Source organism: Drosophila ficusphila, unplaced genomic scaffold, assembly GCF_018152265.1.
Source record: "Drosophila ficusphila isolate 14025-0441.05 unplaced genomic scaffold, ASM1815226v1 contig_791, whole genome shotgun sequence".
Taxonomy (NCBI): domain Eukaryota; kingdom Metazoa; phylum Arthropoda; class Insecta; order Diptera; family Drosophilidae; genus Drosophila; species Drosophila ficusphila.
In genome coordinates, this window is record NW_025064737.1 from 28,103,150 (window position 1) to 28,112,483 (window position 9,334).

The window sequence follows — 9,334 nt, forward strand, 5'->3', positions numbered from 1 at the left end:
GAAAGGGTGATCACCGCCAGGCGAAAACGAGCGGAGAAGTGGCCCTGAAATCATGACGATTCCTATCAACGTCTGCTGGAAACTCACCCACTTACGAGTCGTGGCAATAAATCGATTGCCACTGCAACTGCACTTTATATATGGGTTTATGCATTTACAATACCGGCGATTATTGTTTGCTTTAGTTTACGGCCGGACTTTAAAACCAATCGATCACAGCTGGTCGAGTTATGTGTGTCATGTGAACGGAAGTTTCTGCAGCAACTTTCCCGACAACTTTTTGGCGTATCCTTACAAAGCATATGCTTTGCCATTCGGGCCCTCGAGTAATTATGCGTACTCCCCGTGTTCCCCGACTCTCCGGATGTCACTTAACCGGATTGCGCCTGCGACATCAAAACAAATTGCACTCCCTCGTGGATAGCACACAAATCTGATTAGAAAAACATTTACAAACGCAAATCGCAAGTTAGCAACGACGTTATCCCGAAGGGGAAAGGGGGATGGGGAAGGGGGAAGGGGGAAGGGAAAACCCACCCTGACATAATTTGATGTGTGAACTTTGGCCGACGCAGAACGCTCCGGGATGGGTCTAATTTGATTGACGTCAACGCGCCCGGAAATTGTGGGAAAAAGGGAAAACCAATGCACTGACAAAAATGCAAATTACCCTTTGGCTTACCTCTGAATTGATGTTCTAAAATAAAATCATAAACTTGAAAGGAACCGTTTCTTAAAATATTTAAAGAATAAGGTGTAGATTTAGCATGGTTGGATTTGTTTTTGAGGACTAGTATATCTTTCTTTGAGTGTGGGTTAAGATAGAGTTTCCCAACGAACCACAAGTGGCAGAGGACTCTATCCGCTCTGCTGGCAGGTAGTATCCGGGCCGAGTCCTGTTCCTGTTCCTTCTGCGAGTCCGTGTCCTGGCCAATGGAAATGATATCCAAACAAACTCAATTTGGTTTGCTGCCAGGGCCTTTGATAGATTAGCAGACAAAGCGAAAGAGGCGCGACTGCAGCGACACGTGACCACCAGTTTGGGCGGAGGTGGGTGCTCGTGGGATGGGTGGAGGCTGGTGGTGCAAGGACACCGGCAGCCCGAATCCGAGTTCCGTTCGGGAGGGCATACAAAATTGATTTGGTTGTAGCACAAGCAAAATATTTGCCAAGGGCTGGCAGCCATTAAACAGCTGCTGCTGTTGCTGAAATTCGGAAACCCCGGCTCCCTATTTTCCTCCAAGGACACGTGCCGAGTGGTGATGGGCTGTGCACTTGCCAACGCCGCTGTCACGTGCCACAGGCGGCAAATTAAACAAGGCGCAACATGGGAAGCAAAAGTTTAACAATGCAGAAAATTGAAAAACAATCAAAAACCCGGCCGCAGAAAGAGAGGAGGCCAGTGAAAGTTAAGTGCTGGCATGCATCCGAGAATACAGGACACCGGGTTTGGGTTTCCCGGATAGAGGAAGCAGGATCCGGGATACAGTCTCCTGTTTGCTCGGAGCGCGCGTTTCGTTTCGTCTCACTTTATTTGGCCATAATTAGCTTAATGCGCGCAACAAACAAACCGGAAAAGTCCGGGGTGTTTGGAGAGCGGAAGCGGAAGGGGAAGTGTCCGTGTTGCCGTCCAAGGAGAACCGGCATGCATGTCCTTGCCTGGCATTTGGCCAGGCCAACGGCAATGGCAAAGCAAACAAATGTCCCAGCAACGTGAACCGAAAGCAGTCCACAGAGTGCCAAAAAAAGTGAGTATATTTAAGTTGACAGGTCGGATGTCGTAATACTCTATTAAGCTCGAAAAGGTTAGATATTTTTTTAAAATTCCTTAATAAGTTGTTAAGGTAGGCAGTATAAATTCCGCTATAAATTCTTTTTTTTGACATTAGGAATAGTAATTAATATATTTTACTTAGTTTACTTTTGCATACTGGAGTTACAAATTATAATGTTTTATCTTCAAATTCCAGAAGAGTACTCTTTACCCATTGAATTTCTTTTGTTTCTGTGGATCTCGTTCCAAGTCAATCGCTAAGTTGATACGCTTCGAGGGAGAAAAATTGTCGGAAAAACGGAAACAAGGCAAACAGAATGCACGGAAAAAATTAAAATCATTAATCCCCTTAAAAGGTTCTTAATCTGCGGCTGCTGCTGCTGAATTTTGTTGCTTCATTTGCCGTCGCCGTTGAGTTCGCCAGCCATTCAGTTCGTCACTGCTGCATTACTCATTCGCAGCGTTGCCAAGTTGGGTTCCCCGGGTGGTGGCCCATTCTTCCCAATAGTTTCTTCTGGTTTTTTTTTTGCTATAAATATTCCTTCGCTGTCAATGAAGTGTCCGTTGGCTGTCAACGCCCGGCGACACCGTCATATGACTCTGAGTCAGCCGGCAATCAGCTGCCAAAATGATTAGTCCTCCGGTTAGGTGAGATTATGTTCGATCTTCGGCGAACCAATGACCCTGGCCAGTGGGAGCCACATGCAACAGTTGTTGATTGCAACCGCGAGTCGTCGGCCACCGCGATCGTAAATTGAGCAAACATTTGGGGCTGTGCTGCTCTTCTGTTGATTGCGTGCAATTGCATTGCAAGTTTTATGGCGCTCTCCAGGGCCCACTATACTCGAATACGTATATACAGATATTCGCATGTAGTCGGACCATTTCGAGTACGAGACGAGGGCAAACAGTTCGCTTTATGACTGGCAAACCTCCGCCGAGTGGCAATGCAAAAACTGGCGCAATCAGCAAAATGTAAATAATTTCACCGCGACCCGAAACAGCACAGAAAACAGCAGGCAACAGAGCGTCTGAAAGGTGGCAAAACAAAAGGCAAACCTGACGCAAATAAAATAATAAATTTTATACAAAATTGACAAGCCGGCTTAGCCCCAGTCCCAGTAACTGATAGCCGGCCACTTTCGATGGATCGGGTTTCGGGAACCTGGGAGGCAAGGCGATAGGCAATTCACGGACAGCACTGCAACGGTCAATAAAGACCAAACAATTAACAATAAACAGTGCACAGTTCAGAGCCAAAACAGTAGCCGATTGGCTTACTTGGGAGCAGTAAAAGCAAAGCGTTTAATTGCGTAATTAAGGACAGTCGAATGCTGCCTTCCGAATTTGCCGATCAGCTGGAAACGGGTTGTTGCATTAACATAATTTGATCTTCTATTAATATTTTAATTATAATAAATGATCCACAAAATTAGATTTCCTCTCCGGTGCGAAATATTTGATAGAACATACTTTCCACCCGATTCTCATGAAATCTAATTAATTTCCCCACCCGAAATTATGACAAGGGAGGTAAGGCGATGCGGTTTGGGTTTCACCCCAGCCAGTTGGCGAAATCAGAATGAAAACAAAAGGAAAACTTATGTTCCGCTTCAACCTACAATTGCACCTCCCACCCACCACGCAGTCAAAGAAAAACAGAGCTCTAAAAAAAGAAAACAAAAATAAAACAACAGGGAATTTAAATTGAAATTATTTATTTTTGCATTTTGAAAGCGTTTGCGCGTGTCAAGGATTTCTCACGCGCACCAGTCAGCCAACAAAACGATGACAAACCCCTGCCACAGAGTACGAGTACAATTTTGTCATCCGGCAGCCACCCCTCGGTTTCATCTTCCCCATCCTTCGGCAGGAGCACCGCGCGCCTTTGCTTTTATAATTTGAAAATATAAAAATAACAAAGTGCTCGAGCGTATTCAAATGTCAGAGTCTCGCGGAATCCTCCACTCCTTTCTTCGCAGGGAATCGCTAAAAGTTCTATTTGGATTGGGGCCGCGGGGCTTCGCGCAAGTCCTTGTAATCAGTCACCAAATAAAACAAGGATATTATAAGCCCTATATTTTATTTTAAAAGAATACCCATTGCTTATGGACTCATTTTGTAACCCTTTTGGGTCAAGGTCTAACGGTCATTGGCGCCCTGAGAACTTCTTCGAATCTTTTTTCAGTGGGGATTATCACCTCCAATTGTGTAAACAAGATAGCCCACAATCCGACGCAACAGCTGATCCACAATGCCAACACATCGCTGCACATTGAGGTGGGTTCGAAATCGTGGGATACCAACCCCCTGCCTTCCCTGAAACCCCGCCAGGCTCAGTAGTTAACCCAAGACATCATCTTTTAATCCTTGAGCACACACCCAAAAACTCTGGACGAAGCGCTGCCGTGGGAATGCCGAGGGACCCGGCACCTGCCTGTCCAGAAATATGGAATATGCAATATGGTAAATACCTCCCGAGTGTGATGGATAAATCTGTAATCACACATTCTTACCGCCCGCTACATCAACGTCGGAACTTCGTCGGGGAAGCCGCCGTTTTGATCCGCTGGCTTACGCAGTTGAACCACCGGACTAAGGCAGTCCAATAATTTTCACGTTCCCCACGCAGCGGGGAAATGAGTCGGACATATGGCAGCGGAATAAGAATCGACGGAGGTGGAGTGCACTTCGAAAAATATTTGACAGTGTTTATTGTAAAAAATATATCAACTATGTTATTTTAAAACAGATTTCCTGCACAACAACACCAATTTATTATTAAAGCTACTAGCAATTTATTTATCTAATTATTGCACATGCCAAATCATTGTTAATCACTCAAAAATTATAAAGAATACCATCATGTCACTAAGGACCCCAATAAATACCAAGCATACACATCTGATAAATACATTAAATTCCTCAGTGCAGACGTAGGATCGCTAAGACCATGCGACAGTCACATCGAAGTCTACTGGTGAATATGTGGGGAACAGTCAGCCGACCGGTACTCCCACTCTCACTCCCGCTGTCAGCCACTCCCACTGCCACCCACCTACCACCGCCCACCACCCACCGGCCCCGCTTACTGCGAGTGCGGCTGCTGTCTTTCGGCTGCTATAAATCATAAGCAAACATTTTGATATTGTAATCCCCATTTTAATCCGTGCGCATAAAAAGCCAAAAATCAAACTTTTCGACATGGGCGGCGGTGTCTGTGATGTGCCTTCTGCATTTGCTTTGTTAGTTTTTCTCGCTCGTTCGTTTCGTGTTTTTGCTCGTTTCCCCAAAAAAATTGATGGATTACCTTGGCCCCCCGATCCCGCCCCCAGAAGCCAGGTGATAAGAATTCTTCAGCCTCAGCTTGTCGGTTTTGTTTTGCTGCTGATGATGTGGCAACTGTTGCTTTTGTTGGCCGCCTTGATTTATTAATTAATTATGTGCGGACGGAAACTGCGTCATCACGCATTGGGGTATCGATAACATGGCTAATAGGACGCGATAACTTCGATTCGGCGGCAGAGATCATTTATCGTCGGCCCTTTTTATGCGGTGCGGCGGCAACAGTTAAAAGAGCCGTTGGTGGTGCCACCCACCACCCATCTCCCACCACCTGAAAAGCTCAGGGTCCACCATGTTTGATGTGGAATTTCGGGTGGTTGGTTGGTGTTCTATTTCGATGGGAGGCTCCATCGCCGAGGATCCCAGATGTCTTTGAAGTCGTTCCGCCAAAAGGTTGAGCAATGGAAACTAGGTAAAGCACTAGGTTAGTGGATTTTTGGTGTCCAGGACTTAATTTTAATCTACGGTGGTGTAAGGTAAAAAAAAGAATATTAAAAAAAATTTTTTTGATATCTCCCAGGAATAAATCAAAGTAAAAGTTTATTGTTACTTTCGGAAAGCCTATGTTCTTTAATCTCGATGTAAGTCTTAGGTATAATTTTAGCAATTAAATTAATTTCACTAAATACAGCGTGATAAAACCGGCCCAAGTTTAAGCATTCACTATTTCCCATTACAGTTATTGCCATTATCTGATTGATGTCTGTCTATTCGGAGACATTTGCACCCTTAATTGATTCTGTCTAGCTTATTATCTCTCACCCCTCAGCATCTTTCCGGGCCAGTTTGTTCAGCCCAGCAAATAATTACCATTCCGAACAGCTGATTTTCCTTTCAAAGTCCCAATTTTCGTCCCAAAAACCCAAGGAAGTGCAACAGTCCGAAGGGGAAGGCGCTTCACTCTCTTAGTCTCGTCCTGGGGAAATTGCGTAGCCGACCTGTGCGCATGTAACATATAGCGGATGTAGAGGCTACGCCCCCTGACTTTTGGAAGGCCATAAGGAGGCGTGGCCAACGAGCAGCGAGTGCCAAGTGAAACAAACCAATCGAAAGGGAGCGAATAATCAGCGAGTTTTCGACGAGTGGCTGAAGATAAGCGCGCAGGGAGGGAAATGGAAAATAGTCAGGGCAAAATGTGCGTGAGTCTTCCGCTCCTGTTTTCCACTCCTGTTTTCCGTGCTCCGCTTTTCCGCTCCTTTTTCCACGTGCCATGCATAAATCGGCCAGCAATCGATGTACCTTGTGCCCAGGAGGAGTTCGGAACAGATGTCATCATATTTCTACAGGTTCTGAAATTATGCGGCTCCTTCGGCGTCGCTTAATTTGTTTTCCCTTCCCCCGGAAGTTTCCCTGATTTTTTCGCCCAGCTTCCCTCTGCTTTTCCTTTTTTCCGACGTGTGCCTGCGACTTGGTTACAAGTACTTTACGGTAATGGAGGATTTTCGCTTGAGCATCCTCTAACAGAAATTAATTTAAATCGATATGCGACCAGAGTGGCGCTGTCTACGTGGCCATGGGTGTGCGATGGAGGGGAGGGAGGGGGCTGTTCGGTTGTGTGTGGCATCCTGGCCTTTATTAATTAGCATCGTAATTTATTTTGGCGGTTTGATTGAGCTGTAGGTGGCTGCAACCTATCGCATGACGATGGGAGTAGTCCGCGTATCTTTGGCATTTCGAATGACAACAAGGACATGCCACGCAAACTAATACACCAAACAAACATACAACGCACATTTTTTGAGGATGGGATCCCCTGCCAGGAGTGCACAGGAAAAAATCCACTAAATTATGAAATGAAGGTTGAAATGGTTTCAAAAATCACTCTTGACTCCTGAATTCAAAATCTTATAATTCTAGCAACATTAAGTTTGAATTATAAGTGCAGAATATGGGAATGATTGTATAAATGTTTCGAATCAACCCTCTTGCTTCCTAATTTTTCGCTTAGTGTGCGTGTGTTTGTATAGTTTATTGACTGCTTGAAGGGAAGTGCTTTCCATAGAGAAACGGAGAGATTTCTCGCTAAGGAATGTAAGACTGGCCGCAAATCCTGAAAATTGACTTCGTCCTCAAGGACAGCGGGGGGTGGTGGGGGTGAACAGGAAAGGGAAATCAATGCCGCCATTTTGCGAAAGAGTTGCCAGGGAATCCGCTCGCTACCCGCGTGGTTTTCCACCATCATCATAAGGCATACAAAATTAGTTCAGTCGGCTGGGGATTTCGTGAGCTGGGAAATGGGCAGTGAAATGGGATGTGGATGTGGATGTGGATGCGAATGGGGATGTGGAAATGGGAAAGCGACCCGCGTCTTTGTTGCTGCTGGTGTTGCTGTTGTTGTCGCATCTCCCTACGCACCATCGTATTTCATTTCGTCATGTTTCGGGATTAGGCCGGATTAGTTTGGCGACTGAGCAATGGCTCCGAAATGCTCTGAACTTTTCAACTGCGCTGCCTGTGAACTTTTCGGTAGTTGCTTAAAAAAAGAAAAGTGGGGAAGCGGAAAATGTGACGACGCGAATGTGTGTGGATGTAAATGTGAAAGGGGGAGCCGCATTTCTCCGGATCTCTGACACTTTCGCGCGCCCTGGCATTTCAATTTCTTGAGGTGCGTGCGACTGCTCGAATGTTCGGCATTAAGTTTTCCTGTTGCCAGCATCAAAGGATGATGAGATTCCCTCTCCCTGAAATCCGACACTTAAGATCCCCCCAAATGGCAGACACACTCCCCGGCACGTAGTCCCCGTTGGAGAAAAGAATAACGCCATTTTCTTTCGGGTTCGCTAGATAACAGTAGATACCGCGAAAATCCTCCCCCTTTCGATATCGGAAAGTCGAAAGTCTAATTTCGGTTGCCCTTATAATTGAAATACGACCAGGTGAATTCCCACAGCTCTGCGACGGAAATAGCCAGCATGTCATCAATGTAAGGTTGCGGATTATACAGGGTACGAAGGACAGTGTGTAATTACGCCATCGGAAAGCGAAATTCCCAGGGGGCTGAAGAAACCCTTTGAACGGCGGGCAGTGAAAGTCAAAAAGTGCACCAGGTGGGAAACCCTTCAATCATGATATTGGGCTGTATTATCGTCATACAGGTGGGACTTGTGCCCTATTTTGAGTGGGTGGACCGTTGAAGTATCTCCTAACTTTGTGCCACATTTATGTAACTTTGGAAGTATTCGGTGAGTTCAAAGCGCATTCACCGCCGCAGCAACTTGAGGAGGTCTGAGGAACTGAAGTGGCCTTAGTATTTCGAGGGTCTCTGCTAAAGGAGATTACTAGTTGAAGTCCATTGGCAATCTGGGTTATGCCAGTCGCACGTTTTATGAAGCTCTATATAACGTAAGAAAAAATGTATCTAGTGGTTTCATAATAATTTCCTTTTTATTGTCTTCAAATGTTTAAAAATATTGTTTATAATTGATAAATGGCATTCATGTAACATACTTGAGTTGCAAACAAACAGTACTATTGAACCTTGTCTCATCACCTACCCCAATAGTTTATTAAAATTTTGAGGCGTTATTTCGCTCTGTGGCATACAATAAAGTCAGCTTCTTGAGATTTCTGGGGCTTATGAGATACAGCATACATGACCATTGGAAATTACCTCTGATTAGTTTCCTGGCACATCAGTGGCGGAATAAAAGGATATAAAGCTAGCATCATTTACATCCGTTGGCCTGCCTCCTGCAACATCCCCGACCCTCTTTTCCCCCTTTTCCCAGGCAACTCATTCCACCACTCGAGGCAGAAGATAAAGCTGCCGGGGAAGGCAGGCAAATGCGAAATAAAAACGAAAATTATGAACTGCACAAAAGCTGTTGTGAATTTTAATAAATTCTGCCTGCCGCTTGTTGTTTCTGTCTCCTTTGAAAGTATCTCTGTATCTGTGGCTCTGTTTCTGTTTCTGGCAGAGCGAACAAATCAAAAAGGGGGAAGTCCCTGGCAGCAGAAACGAACGCAAGGATACGTCAAAGGAGCAGTTATTTATTTATTTGCGAGGGGTTCGGGGGCGACCAGCAGGAACAACAATGGCGGGCTAACGCAGAATAATGGGATAACAAAACGCCCTTGACACCCAGTAAAAAGACAGCCAGCCCTCAAAAAGTGGGCAAAAGTAGCCTTATTATTATGAACACAGCACGTAGCAATTGTCCAGGGGCGGGGAGGGGACTTCCGAGGGGGGCGCCGCACACAAAGGACCTGGCCCAG